General features: G+C 42.9%; 1 pseudogene; it reads left to right on the forward strand.

The window, feature by feature from the left end:
- The first annotated feature begins 920 nt into the window (after positions 1-920).
- LOC115726751 overlaps positions 921-14,042 on the forward strand; it is a 45,668-nt pseudogene continuing 32,546 nt past the window's right edge.

Genomic DNA, 14,042 nt, shown 5'->3' on the forward strand with positions numbered 1-14,042 from the left:
GATGAATTGGATATCTTGGCGTGAACGCAGAATTAGTTGCATCATCAAAAAATAATATGAGGGAACCTCTGTTTTTTTTTTTAAATCAAAGTAGGGTATTATTAAAAAAAAAACAGTTTTAGAGATATTGTATTTGTATCAATTTAGTCATATATTTTTCAATTTTGTTAATTTTTTTCCAAAATCTTTTGACAATTTGTCAATTCGGTCTTACCGGTCGGAGAACACTCACGCGAACACGGGTCGTCTTATGTGAAAAAGTCAGTGTTGATGTGGACATATTTTTTTAATTTTCTCAAAAATTTGAATTTTTTTTAACTTTTATCTCCTTTTTTTTTGTTTTTTTTTCATTTTGCTGGCGAGGGTCATCGATGACCCTTGCCGGCTGCGAAGGCCCTCGACAACTTTGGGCAAGGGCTGCGAATGGTTTATAATTGAATTAGCACAAATGCAATAAATTTATAACTTTTTTGGTAATTTTCCATATCAAAATATGCATAAATATAAATTATACTTTTTCATGTATATAATATTAATAGGATTTAACCCCATCAATTGGCAAAATTTTATAGGATCGTTGTGAATTATTTTAAATACTTGAGACGTTTTGAGATTAGGTACACACTCGGCCGAACCACCACGCAAGTCCATAGCGTCTTATTAATTTCTTGCAATTAAATTCTCTTTGCAAAACCTTATTTATTTATTCAGGCTTTCGCGATCTTATGCAACGATTTTAAACTTGGAACTATTTGCTCTAGTGGGATACACAGCTTTGGAGGATCCATATTAACTATTACGAAAGTTTGAATAATTAGATTAGATGAATTTATTGTTTAATACTTCAATGATGTAACGTCTCCTTACCCAACCCTTGTTCTCTTGCAACAAGTACCTTACTTGAGTCGTCTAGACTCGATGAACGTAGAGATACCTATAGAAGAGGAGAACGTTGGCACGAACAAGTCGATCAAGGAGAAGGTCAACAAGGATGACGGAGGATCTTCCAAGGAAACGTTAGAGGGTAAAATGGATTCTGTGAAGGAAGAAGAAATCTGGAGTAGTCGACGGGAGAGAATCAATTATGCATTGGCGGCTGTGCGAAAAGCCGAGCGACAGGATCTAGCATAATTGCATGCAGCTGCTCGGAGACTGGCGGATGTCATCAAGGACGCTGACGTCGAAGAGTTCATTTCTGTGATCGAAAAGCTTGTCAGTCAAATCGATCCTTCTGCCATTTTCAGTTTAGGGGGAGTGTCGGGCACTTCCCTGCTCCACAATGCAGCAATAGCCAGCAAGGACGACATCGCGAAGCTCCTACTTGATTATGTCCCTGACCATCTCATAGTCGCCCAAAATTATTAGGGAGATACTCCCCTCCACCATGTGGCTTTTGCTAAGGGATCTAAAGCTGTTGCGATATTGATTCGCCGGACAAGAGACCTCCCAACATGGAGGACAAGAACCGGATCCTGAGGATGAAGCACAAAGAAGGAAGCACCGATTTGCATGAGGCTATGATTCACAATCACGTCGATGCGGTGCACCATCTGTTGAACGAAGATTTGGAGCCCGTGTACTGGATGAACGCAGATCAGATGTCTCCCCTGTACTTGGCCGTCGAATCCGAGGAACCCGAGATGCATGATGTTTTATTGTCGCTTCCCCTCAAACCGTCCAGGATACAAGGCTTGCTGCCCCAATTTCTATCCTTACCCAATCCTGGGTTTCACATAAAATCTCGAACCCCGCTTAGTGATCAAATTATGGGTCTAGCAAGGCTAACCGTATCGAGATTTATTAGAAAATTGTCACGCACAATTTCCTAAAATGTTTGTAAGGATGTGGTCCCTAATTTGGAGCTCCTGATCCCAGATTTAGCCACCAAGACACTCGAGAAAAACATGGAGCAATTCGCGATGTCCGACTCCAGGGGTGGTAACGTATTCCATTTAGCAGCTTACGTATCCAAGTTAGCAGCTCACCTGGATATGGCTAAAGTATTCGTCGAGCTCTTAAGACCGGAAACTGAATATTTGGCACAACAACAGGATACGAATGGGGATCTTCCCATTCATATTGCGAGCATGATGGGTCATGTTGACATCCAGCTACATCCGGCATCGCCATTGCTGAACGGGCGAGGACAAAACATTCTTCATGTGGCAGCAAAGTATGGGAGCAATGATTCTTATCACCTATTTCTCTAAGTCGAGCATTTGGCAAAGAAAACCGAAATTATTTTTTTGTTGAAATTCATAATTTTTAGCTTACTCTTTACAGTTTGCACGCCTTTCATTTCCCCACTTCTCTCGTGGCCAAACAAACCACAAGGAACTTACGAACAGCCCAGCTTGAATTAACTTGACGAGGGTTTAGAGATCAATCCTTTCGTGCATATATACGAACAACGAATCGACTTCTTAGTCTGGCTTAATGGGATGTGAAAGGATTCTTCCTGCAGTTTGTTCGAAACGCTAAATTGAGCGGCATAAGCATGCTTTTCACTCATGTCACTATTTTGATATGAGAGTCGTTGCCGTACGTGTTCAGGCGGAATTAACATTGGCACCCAATTTCTATGCATAAAAATGAGTTTGGTGTTTGATTCATGTTGAGGTGTAATCTATGGAACAGTGGGAAATCGGGTTGGGGCCGAGATAGAAAGGACTTGCAACACCTTACTCAGGAGGAGGGAAGTTGTGGAAAATTAGCTAGATATTCGATTTTCCTCCTCTGACCTCTGCTTTTATTTCCGATGCTGGTCGGTATTGACATGCAAAATATAATTCTAATGTTATTCTCCTCCGATTTATTCAAGCGTCTACGTTAGGAAAATCTTTAGGCATATGTCATGCGTAAAAATGTCGACTTACGTTTATTCCTTCGTCCTAAAGATAGTAATGTCATCGACTTCGTGCAGTGGCATTGTTTGCTCCCATATTTCGCAAATGCATATCAGCAAAGGTGGATCCCATCTATTCTGTTCATCTTTAGATAGTGACGCGGGTTCACTCAACTCCAGGGCTCACTCCACCCAATTCAAGTACCACCAAGCCCTAGCAAAGAACCTAGCCAACTTTTTTCTTTCTCCTCCTCCCTCCGCACCCACAGCCACCTTTAAACCGACCCCAGCACCATGCCTTGTTGGCCCCAGCGGAGTTGCCATTGACGTATCTAGTGAACAAAGTAGGATACTAGGCAAAACCTATTGAATTATAATTGATTCCGTCTAAGCATTTCAATTGGACAAATTTAGTCCTAAACCTTTTCGGATTAATATTACTTCAATCTATCTAGTCAATTTAGGTTGAAAAGTGCTGATGTGGATGCCGGACGTCCTACGAGGAACCGATGACATTGACGTGGACAATGTAGGCACGACAGGCCTCGATTGGGCAAGGGCGAGGGCAAGGTGAGGCTAGGGCGAGGGTCGGCCTCCCCGATCTCGGCGAGGGGAGCCTCGCTGGCTCTCACCCTTGCCCATGTAGGCCCCGACCTGTGGCTGGCAACCAGGCACCGGCAAGAAAATAAAAAGAAAGAAAAAAATGGAATATACTGCAAAAAATTATTATAAATTTATGAAAAGAAATGTTCATGTCAACGCCGATCGTAATATGCTGGATTGCTAGCATTCACATCAGCAATTTTTCACCTAATAATAACATAATGATGAACATATTTCTATCACACCTTTGATGAATATAATTCGTCGTGCAATCGCTGAATTAAGATCTAACATTATTACGATATCTCACGTGCGTGAAGGTGGTGTTTTAGTCTAATAAATCAAATCAACATACTACGTCAACTCGGACTTCGCTCTTTTTTTGTTTGAAGGTCAAATGTATGATGATACTCGGTACTTGAGATCCCAAAGTTCACTCAAAAAAGGTGTTGCGAGTCAGATTTTAGAAGAACTATCGGGAGTATTGCTGGTTGGAACCGGTCAAATGAGGCTCTTTGTAACGTTATCCACATTGCTAAAGTTTCGTTGAACGAATGAATTGGGCCACAACTGAAATTTCCTAGAGCATCTGTTAATAAGATAGTCTTAAGAATTTGTCATCAAATAAAACACCCAGCCCGAAACAGAAATGATTTCACCAATATTTTGGACCGAAGAGGTGAAAAAGCTTGCTCGAGAGCTAATCGTGAGATAGAGAAAGTTCAAACTTTGTGATAAGGCAATTTTGCGGATGATAAATAAGAACTAGAAAAGGTATATGGCCATCTCCCGAGCACGTGCCAGGTCTTTTATCACGTGCACACGACCCTGGTCTATGTCTCAGCCTCTCAGGTCTCTCTCTACTCTAATCAGACTTTCATTCTTTAATTTCCACATTAATCCCATCTCCCTCTTTGATCTGATGTTGATGTTAAGATCGCCCTTAAAATATCAAAGCATGACAACCTCCTTAGTTAATTGACATATGACAAGGGTCGTCGAAAAAGACAGCATCTAGGTTAACAATTTGGGAAGTTTGATATTTGTGATGGAGGTTATCGGCTTAATTATGTGGCCGAATCTTTCCAATATCTCACAATCAGCTCTCAAGCAAGGTTTTTCAACTTTTTTTTCTCTCAAGAAGCAAACTATCACAAATTTTTAGAGATAGACCAAGGGTATATTTGTCCATGGGAAAACTGTTCATGAAAATATTATTTTTTAATCCTCGGTATTTATACGATGGAAAATTACTCGATCTGCAAAAAGCATTTTCTGCTATTGAAAACAACCAGTTTATATGGGGAAGAACGACATCTTATGGGTTAGAAGGGCATCATTTTCCTTGATTTTTTGCTAATTTGTATTCGTTAAATCAGCTGAAATTAGACAATGTTAATGCATTTTAGTGGATTCAGCTGTTTATCAAACACCATGAACTTAATTTTTCTTAACTTGATTTGGCAAAAACGAACATAAAACAAATGGTTTATTTTTGTCCGAAGAATTGAAGTTTCTGAAAACCTTTTCGGACCAGAAAAGTAAAAACACTACCTTTCACTCGCTCTTTCTGCTGCTGCTCTTTCAGTCTTTCTTCACCAGCTGTAAAAGCCGAAAGGAATAATTGACTTTGAGACCAGCCATGATGCCCCAGCTGTACAGTTTCATGATAAGGAGCAAGCAATGCACCCCAAGTAGCTTGATGATAAGGAGCAAGCAACCCGTCTTTGATTACTTCCCTCCAGTCATTGTAGTTCTGGAGCAGCTTGTTTCACATGAACTATAGATATAAATTTAATATCTAATTGTCTTCTCATAATATATATATATATATATATATATATATATATATATATATATATCCAACATAGCTCCGAATTGCAGAGATAATTCTTTCCCAGCAAAGATGAAAACATAGGATTCATGAGCATGCGTGAGAAGCAGAAGTCGCTCCACTCATATGAAGACTTATGCTTTTGGTCATTGACAAAAATATATATATATATTTTTAGGAGATAAAATGGTGCATTTATTTTATGGAAAATAAATTATTTGAAAAATATTTTCTTAAAAATAATAGCTTATATCGATTAAAATGATTAATTAATGAATTTTGATTTCATTATCAACGGAAATTTATGTGTGAGCATTTTCGGGTATAATGAGAATTGTGATGCCCGAGAAATTCAAATTACGTAAATTGCCCGAATTCAACAAAAGGAAGAATTATTATTGAATTCCAGTTGGAAAAATTTTGGATCGTAGGAAATTAAGTGACGAATTTGGACGATTCTCGAAATGTCGTTCGGTTTCAATTGGGCCTCGAAATCGTAGTCGCCGCGACTTAGGATTTTAATCCTCGCGCCTAGCCTTTTTCTGGACCAAACCCAGCTCGTGAAATTCCAAATTTTATTTCTAATCGGTTGAGCCAAAAATCCGACCAGTCCCAATTTATCAGATTACCAATTTGCCCTCCAATAATGCACTAAAAGACAAGATATTTAAAATATCTTGTAGGCCCCACTTGCCATAAATGCCCCGACCACCAGTCAACCAGTCAACCAGTCAAATCTAGTCAAAAACACACACACACACACACACACACACACACACACACACACACACATTCTCTCTCTCTCTCTCTCTCTCTCTCTCTCTCTCTCCCGCTCGTCTCTTTCTTCCCCCTGCTCGCGCGAAGACCAACCCCCACCGTGCACATCCTCCTCTTCCTTAGTCGTTTTTGTGCGACCCCTCCACCTCCGACCATTGATCCGCCACTCCACCACCACTCAGCCTCCGTCCAGCCACCGTTCGTCGCCGCTAGACCTGCCGGACAGCCGCCCGGAGCTCCCACAGACTGCTTACTCTGTTCGGCGTCTGTGGGCTACTCGAGCTCCAGCCGCCCTTGCCGTTGCCTTCGACCACCACCCACCACCACATCGTCCTCCCCTCGACCTCCAGACTTCGTCCCACCACTGTGCGCCACTGTAGAGCCGCCTGACAGCTCTAGAACAGACTCGAGGACGCCCCTGCCCTGTTTTCCGTAGCTTGAGCTGCCGCTGTTGGTCCAACCTGCTCTGCTTGAAACCGCCGCTTGCCGACCACCCCAGGCCGTCGCCCTTAACCTCAAGTCATCCCCCGAAGCCGCTGGAGGCCGGCTGCCACCTGTAGAGCCCCGAATCACCCCCGGCTAGACCTCCCCTGTTTTGACCCGAGTGCCCTGTTTTCTGCGCCGGGTTTCTACCGCCGTTGTTTGGCCTCCTTTGTCCATCCGCTGCCGCCACCAGCGCCACCTCTGGCCACCTTGCGAGCCCCCCAACCCAGGACGACCTTCCCCCAGCCCGTGAGCCATCCGAAACCCTCGAAGCCGCCCCAAAACAGCCTCTAAAACCTAGTCCCCTATCCTGGCCGTCACTGTTCACCGTCGGCCGCCGCTATTCCGGCCAAATTCGGCCATTGGCCCCCACCCCCAAGTCTCATGTCGCTGTCCCGAGGTGTCGCCAAGTCTTTCGGGCCATCCTTGATCGAGTTGAAGCCCGAAGCTCGATTTGGGCCGCGAGTCACCATTAGTCGTCGCTCGGGCTGGGCCAAGTTCGTGTCGTCGCCGCCCGAGTTGAGACCGCTCGAGCTAATTAAAATAGTGAGTTAGTCCCTAACTCTCGGTTAGAACGCTAATTGAGTTCGAATTTAGATTAATTAGCTAATTAGGGTGTTTATGTAGATTAATTATGGTCGGGCTAAATAGAAATGTGGTTTAAGCTAAATGACCGTAATTAGTTAAGTTAGTCAATTAGTTAGGTTATCTGTGGCTAATTGGTGAGTAGAATTGATTGAATTAATTGGTTCTGTTGATTGATCGCGAGCGAGTGATAGGTGAGAGACGAGTGCGTAATTAGCTATCATTTGGAATTGCTATTGTAATTAAAAATTAACTAGTTGCAATTAATTCTTGAATTATTGGCTGTGAATACCAGATTTGATCGTTGTTTGCCGTGGGGGTCCGATTAGAGGTTAATCGCCCCAAATTGCCGAGTTGTCGGCCGATTGAATTGTGCATTCATATGACCACGTGTGGGATTAAATTGTATATTTTATCACAAAAACGGCCTTGTGCAAAGTATTTGAGCATGCATGTATGAGCACTTGACCTAATTCAAAGAAATGAACTGGTTGGTTGTCGAATGTGCTTGAATGGCCATATAATGGACATAAACCGTGCCAATCGTACGGGATCCCGACAAGTTCGCACCGTGCCGGCCGTACGTAATCACATGACTTGTCGGAAGTACGTCCATTCGTGCCCGTGCCGGTCGTACGGATCACACGAATTGTCGGATGCCGGTCGCAGCTTGTGACGAACCGACGCTCCTTTTTGGAATGCCTGTCTGCTATATCGTGCCGGTCGCACTGGATACATAGCTTTCGGTCGACTTGGATACATAGCTTTCGGTCGCCATCGCCGGAAATAAAGGATGATGCCTAGTCCCGCCAGCAGACACCGCCAGTCGTAGTATTGGGGCCATACCGGTGGTATGCGCCGACCACGCTAGTCACGTGTGCCGACCACGCCAATCGCATGGGTCACCGATTAATAAATGGACCTCGTGTGGTGTCATATGCATGCAAGTGATGTAATGCCTTGCCAATGAGTTGAATTGGTTTGATTGGTTGACTGTGGAGTCGAGTCTGCATCGCATTATATGTGGCTTGGAGGGTAAGCTTGCATGTGGCTGAAATATATGCTTTGTGTTGACGTGATCGATTGTTAGGACGTCCGAGCAAATCAACGTCCTAGTCGGGTTTAGGCGTTAGCTCACCGAGATTAATTTCTCATCCCGTCATTGTTAACCATTTTCAGGCGGTGGTGGAGCTCGTGGACATTAAGGCAAGGGTCGTTGTAGGATCTTTTGGAAGTAGATGAAGGTTTAACCCTACCCGATCGTGTTTCTTTTTGAAGTCCTAGAGAGTCGCCCCGAAATATGGGGTTGAATATGTTTACTGTAGCTCCGTAGGGTTAAAATTCATCTGCTCTTGCCTTGTGAATGAAATGGTTGATCAATGAAATGATAGTGGTGTTTTTCCTACTTTTCTATCACATGCTGATGTTGTTATTTGGAAGAGTTACACGTTCTGCATGCGCCTAAGTGTATAAGTCGATAGTGTACCTAGGATGCTATTCTTCATGACCCGAGCCGAGTAAGGTAGGGATGTCGCGAGCTCGAGAGTTGAGGCGAGACAAGAATATTTTTTGAATCGTTCACTTCTCGCGAAACAAACTCATCAAAAGTGAGTACTATGATCTCTCTCTCTCTCTCTCTCTCTCTCTCTCTCTCAAAGGCATTTTTGAGAGAGAAACTCTAATCTAACTTTTGGTCTTTTGTTTTATTTTTTGTTAGGATTTTGAGTGTGATTAGGGCATGGGAAATACTCAGATTGATTGAGCATATATAAAGTCATCAACGTTTAGTTTGATCCCTTAAAAAGGAATCGATGATTATCGCATGAATCGGAAGCATATATACTAGAAGGCCTTTTGAATGGAATAGATATCATGTGAGGTCGACTGTATTTAATAACGTCTTTGAATCGGCAACGCGGATTATAGGCAAGCAAAGTATAATTCTACCATCCCAGTTTTGTTAATTCACCTCTTTGATCCAAGATTAATTTTAACATTGCCCTTTAAAAAATCAAGACATGACAATCTCCTTAGTTAATCGACGTATAACTAGAGGTGTCAATATGGGTCTTTGACCCATATTTTAACCCACTTTTATCCCTTTGGGTCAAATATGGGTTATATAAATTTACAAAATGGGTCAAATATGGGTTTAGGCTTACAAAGCCTATTCAAATATGGGTTCTAACTCAACCCATTTTTGACCCATTTTCGACCCGTAACCTATAGCTTCGCAATGCCATTTTTATTCACTTGTAAAATGCCGTCCATTGAACGCCCGCCTCCGACTACCGCCTCCACTGCCTTTGACTACCACCGCCCGCCACAACCGCCTCTTGCTTGCCGCTGCCTCCCGCCTGCTGCCCACTTGCCACAGCATCCGCGGGCCGCCCACCTTAGCCCACATGACTCGACCCTCTTCGAACAGGAAATGTCAATCAAGTTGATGAAGATGGTTCATTCCTACCCTATTTTTCGTATGGACGGTCTTCTTCTGTCTTTCTTTTCTCGATGATTTTAAGAACTCCATTATTTCGTTCTTTCATTTTCTAATAACGATGGCATCAAGAGAGCTATAGAAGCTGCCGTTGTTGATCCATGCGATGCCGCGCTGGTGGTGGGAGAACTCGCTCCGGAGCTCGGGGACGGAAATGGGCTGGAGAGGATCGAGGAGCTTGGCCTTCTTGGAGGAGCGATGGTAGGGGCCACACTTGCTGTTTTGCAAGCTGTTGCAGTCATTGCGCTTCATGGGGGAGGGCGCTTGACTCAATGTGTCAGAGGGAGTAGTGGAGTGCTTGCTGCGAACATCTAGGGCTAAAAAGTGGGAGACTATGTGATTCTTGTTGCAAAGCTCGGAGGAGAGAGAGGTTAAATTCAAATCATGAAGTCGTTAATGATGAAAAAAAATAACCGATCAAATAGGATCGCATCCTACGGTGGCGACGATGGGGGGTGGCGGCGGGAGGGCGGGTGGGCGGCAGCGGGCGAAGGGACGAACAGGCAGCGGGGGTAGGGCGGCGGCGGCGGTGAGCTACGTCGACGACGGTGGGTGATGGCGGGCCGCGGGCGGCGGCTGCGAGCTTGCGGTGGAGGGCGACGTCGATGACGATGGGCAATCAACAAAATAATTTTTATATTTTTAAATTTTATAAAATAAATATTTCGTGATTTGGTCAAATATATAAGTATTTAAATAATACGGGTCGGGTTGGGTATGGATCGGGTATGGATTGGGTCGGGTATGGGTCATAAAATTTGCACTGTATGAAAATGGGTCAAAAGAGGTTAAATGGGTCAATATGAGTCGGACCATATTTGACCCGACCCAAACCCGACCCGATCCGCCCATTTGACACCTCTACGTATAACGAGGGTCGATGAAAAAGACGGCATCTAAGTTCACAATCAGCTCTCAAGCAAGCTTTTTCACCTCTTTTTTTTTTTCCAAGGAACAAACAATCACAAACTTTTAAGACAGACCAAGGGCCCTTTCATTGGTTGAAAAAACTTGTAGGGAAATTATTTTCCAATTTTTCAGTGTTTGGACGGCGGAAAATTAGTCCATCTAGAGAAAGCGTTTTTCGCTAACTGAAAATAATAAGTTTATGTTGGGAAAAACGGGTTCCTCTAAATCGTTTTCCCTGATTTCTTGCTGATTTCTATTCATTAAATTAGCTTAAATTAGACTATGTTAATGCATTTTAAGCATTCAGCTGTTTATATAAACTTAATCTTTCTTAACTGGACCTGGCACAAAAAAATAAAAAGGGGGTTTATTTTGTCCAAAATTGAATTTTTGAAAACCTTTTTGACCGATGATAAGTCCTCAGCGAGACGAACAGCTGATCTTTCTTCGCCGGCTGGAAAGGCCAACAAATAATTGAGTGTCCTAAAGTAGCTGTATCGCACAGTTTGACGATAAGGAGCGACCCATCTTTGTCTACTTCACTTCAATCATTTTCAGCGAAACAGGAATACTCACTTCAAGTCCTTCATCCCTCTCGGACTTTCCACTCCAGAGCATCTGCATCAGCATCAGCATCGTCATCCGCTTCCAACACCGTATTTTCTTCTCGAGTCCTGCCTTTCCTTTTCCTTCAGGTTTCGTTCTTTGATCTCTTGACTCGTTGCTTCTCTTCTTTGATGTTCTCCGTGTGTTACCATCCTCTGTTAGATCTTGGTTTTTGGCAATGGCTCTCCAGGGATTGATCTCTTTCGAGGATCCCGGAGCATCACAAGTTTGTTTCTTGCTGAACTGCGCATGCACATCCAAATATTCAAATTGCCTGCTCGCAATTAACCCATGTTCTTTTTTGCAGTTACAATTAGCTCGATAGACATTCTTTATGTGTTTGGCCCGAAAAAGAAAGTACAATTTATTTATGCTAACTTCTTCTTCTTTGGATTATAGCTAATTTTGATCTGCATAAGTTACAAACAAGTCACTTGAAAATTGGGTATTTCCTAACTTGTTTTTACCCCCAACTTTTTAGCACTTACCAACTTCTTTAAAAATCTGTCGGCACCAAAAGAGGAAAAAATAAAAAAAAATAGACTTGTAAAACGAAATAGGAAAATCGTCCCTCTAAAGTTTGATAGTTATTCAATTGTCTTTCAACGGTTTGCGTCTGAATGGCCTCCTTACTAAGCAAGAGACCGCCTTGTAAATGGCAAAATTAAATGATTGTTTGGGTGTCGAAATGTCATCATCATAGTTATCATGACTTTTTTTACCAATATATTTTTTTTTTGGGGGGTCGAATAGACCAATAATTAAAACGCTGCAATTTGAAACTCGAAACTATCTACTCTTACGGCGAACACGATTTTTATAGGGCCGATGTTAACTATTACGAAAGTTTAAGCAATCAGATGAATTTACTATTCAATATCTCCTTACACAACCCATGTTTCCTTGCAACAACTACAGTATTTGCATAGCCTAGGCTCGATGGATGTAGAGATACCTATAGAAGAGGAGAACATTGGCACAAGCGACTCGATCACGGAGGAGGTCAGGAAGGATGGAGAAGGAGCTTTCAAGGGAACCTTTGGGAACGCTCCAGAAACGCGTATGGTAAAAGTGTGTTCTCAAAGTGTTCCGGGAACATTTTTCAGAAATGGGAACACTTTTGGAGCAGAAACGAGAAACAAAAAATACTTGTTTCTTTGTTCCCGGAACACTTTTATCAAAGCTTTTGAACACATTTTATAACGCAAGAGGAATACTTTTTGCAACCCTATGTTCCTGGATTACTCCTTCACACTTTCAAAGACGACGACTTTTTATCAAAGCTTTTGAACACATTTTTTTTTTTGTAGTTACCAAACGTGTTTCTGTTCCCAAAAATCGTAGCCGGGAACGGAAACAGAAAAAAGTGTTTCTGTTCCAAAAGTTGTTCCGGGAACAGAAACGTTACCATACGCACCCTTAGAGGATGAAATGGATTCTATGAATGTAGAAGAAATCTGGAGGAGTCGACAGGAGAGAATCGATAGTGCATTGGCGGCTGGGCAATGCGCGGAGGAGGTCGAGAAGGATGAAGGAGGAACTTTCAAGAGATTATTCAGTAAACCCAGAAGTAGGTTCATGGATGACGAAGAAATCTGGAGGAGTCGACGGGAGAGAATGAATAGTGCACTGGCGGCTGTGCGAAACGCGGAGTGACCGGATCCAGCAGAAGTAGAAGCAGCTTTTGCAGAAGTTCGAAGAACCATCAGGGACGCCGATGTCGAAGAGTTCATTTCTGCATTAGAGAGCATTGCCAATCTAACCGATCCGTCTTTCATTTTCAAGTTCTTGGAACCATTGAGCGCTTCGGTGCTCCACATTGCAGCCTCCTTCGGCAAGGACGACATCCTGAGGCTCCTGCTTGATTATGCCCCTGACCATCTCTTAGCCGCCCAGAATAGTTTTGGAAACACCCCCCTCCACTTGGCGGTTAGGAATAAGAGCTCTAGAGCTGATGAGATGTTGATTGGCCGGATCAGAGACCTCCCCAACGTGGAGGACAAGAACCGGATCCTGAGGATGAAGAACATATTAGGAAACACCGCTTTGCACTTTGCCGTGCGTCGTGGTAATGTCAACGGGGTGCGCCATTTGTTGGACGAAGATTTGGAGCTCGTGTACATGAAGAACGCGGACGAAAAATCTCCCCTGTACTTGGCCCTCGAATTCCAAGAACCGGATATACATGAGGTTTTATTTTCGCTGCCCCTCGAACCTTCGAGGATACAAGGCTTGCCGCCCATTCATGGTGCCATCATGCATGACTGCTACGGTAAGCACCTAAATCTACTTATTGCAAATACCTATGTTTATAGGAAAAACCTCGTCCCCAATCCGTGCGACAACTTTCTGCCCTTGTCCAAACCTGTCAAGTGTTTTCACATAAAATCCCAAGCCCAGCTTATTGAAGTAGCTGGATATCCCAATTCTTTCGGTGAACAAATTATCTCACGTTATTAACATAATAAAATCAGCTTAAATTTACAAGCGCCACCAATTTTAATAAGGAAAATGAGCAGGTGACGGTCCGTTACCCTCATTATCAGTAACGTACCCACTATAGCCATAATAAACTTTGTAGAGCACCGGATGACTTCCTCATCAGGTTTCAGAAAATTAAAACATAAAGAAGCAATTTTTTTTTTCTTTTTACGTTCCTTTTGTATAAACGGCAAGTCGTGTCGAGGGGATAAAAACGTAAGGAAAATGAGAAGAGGACGGTGCGTCAATCTGAAAACATGACGGAACAAAATTATTCCACATAAACCTGGGGACATGTTTGACCGGCTGCAAAGAAGATTGGGGCTGTGCGGCCGTGACCTTCTATAAGACGTATATTAGTAGAAATAGGTTATACTATTATAATATTATGATCTATATACAAAATTGCATTATACACAATT

The sequence above is a fragment of the Rhodamnia argentea genome, chromosome 7, assembly GCF_020921035.1.
Source record: "Rhodamnia argentea isolate NSW1041297 chromosome 7, ASM2092103v1, whole genome shotgun sequence".
NCBI lineage: Eukaryota > Viridiplantae > Streptophyta > Magnoliopsida > Myrtales > Myrtaceae > Rhodamnia > Rhodamnia argentea.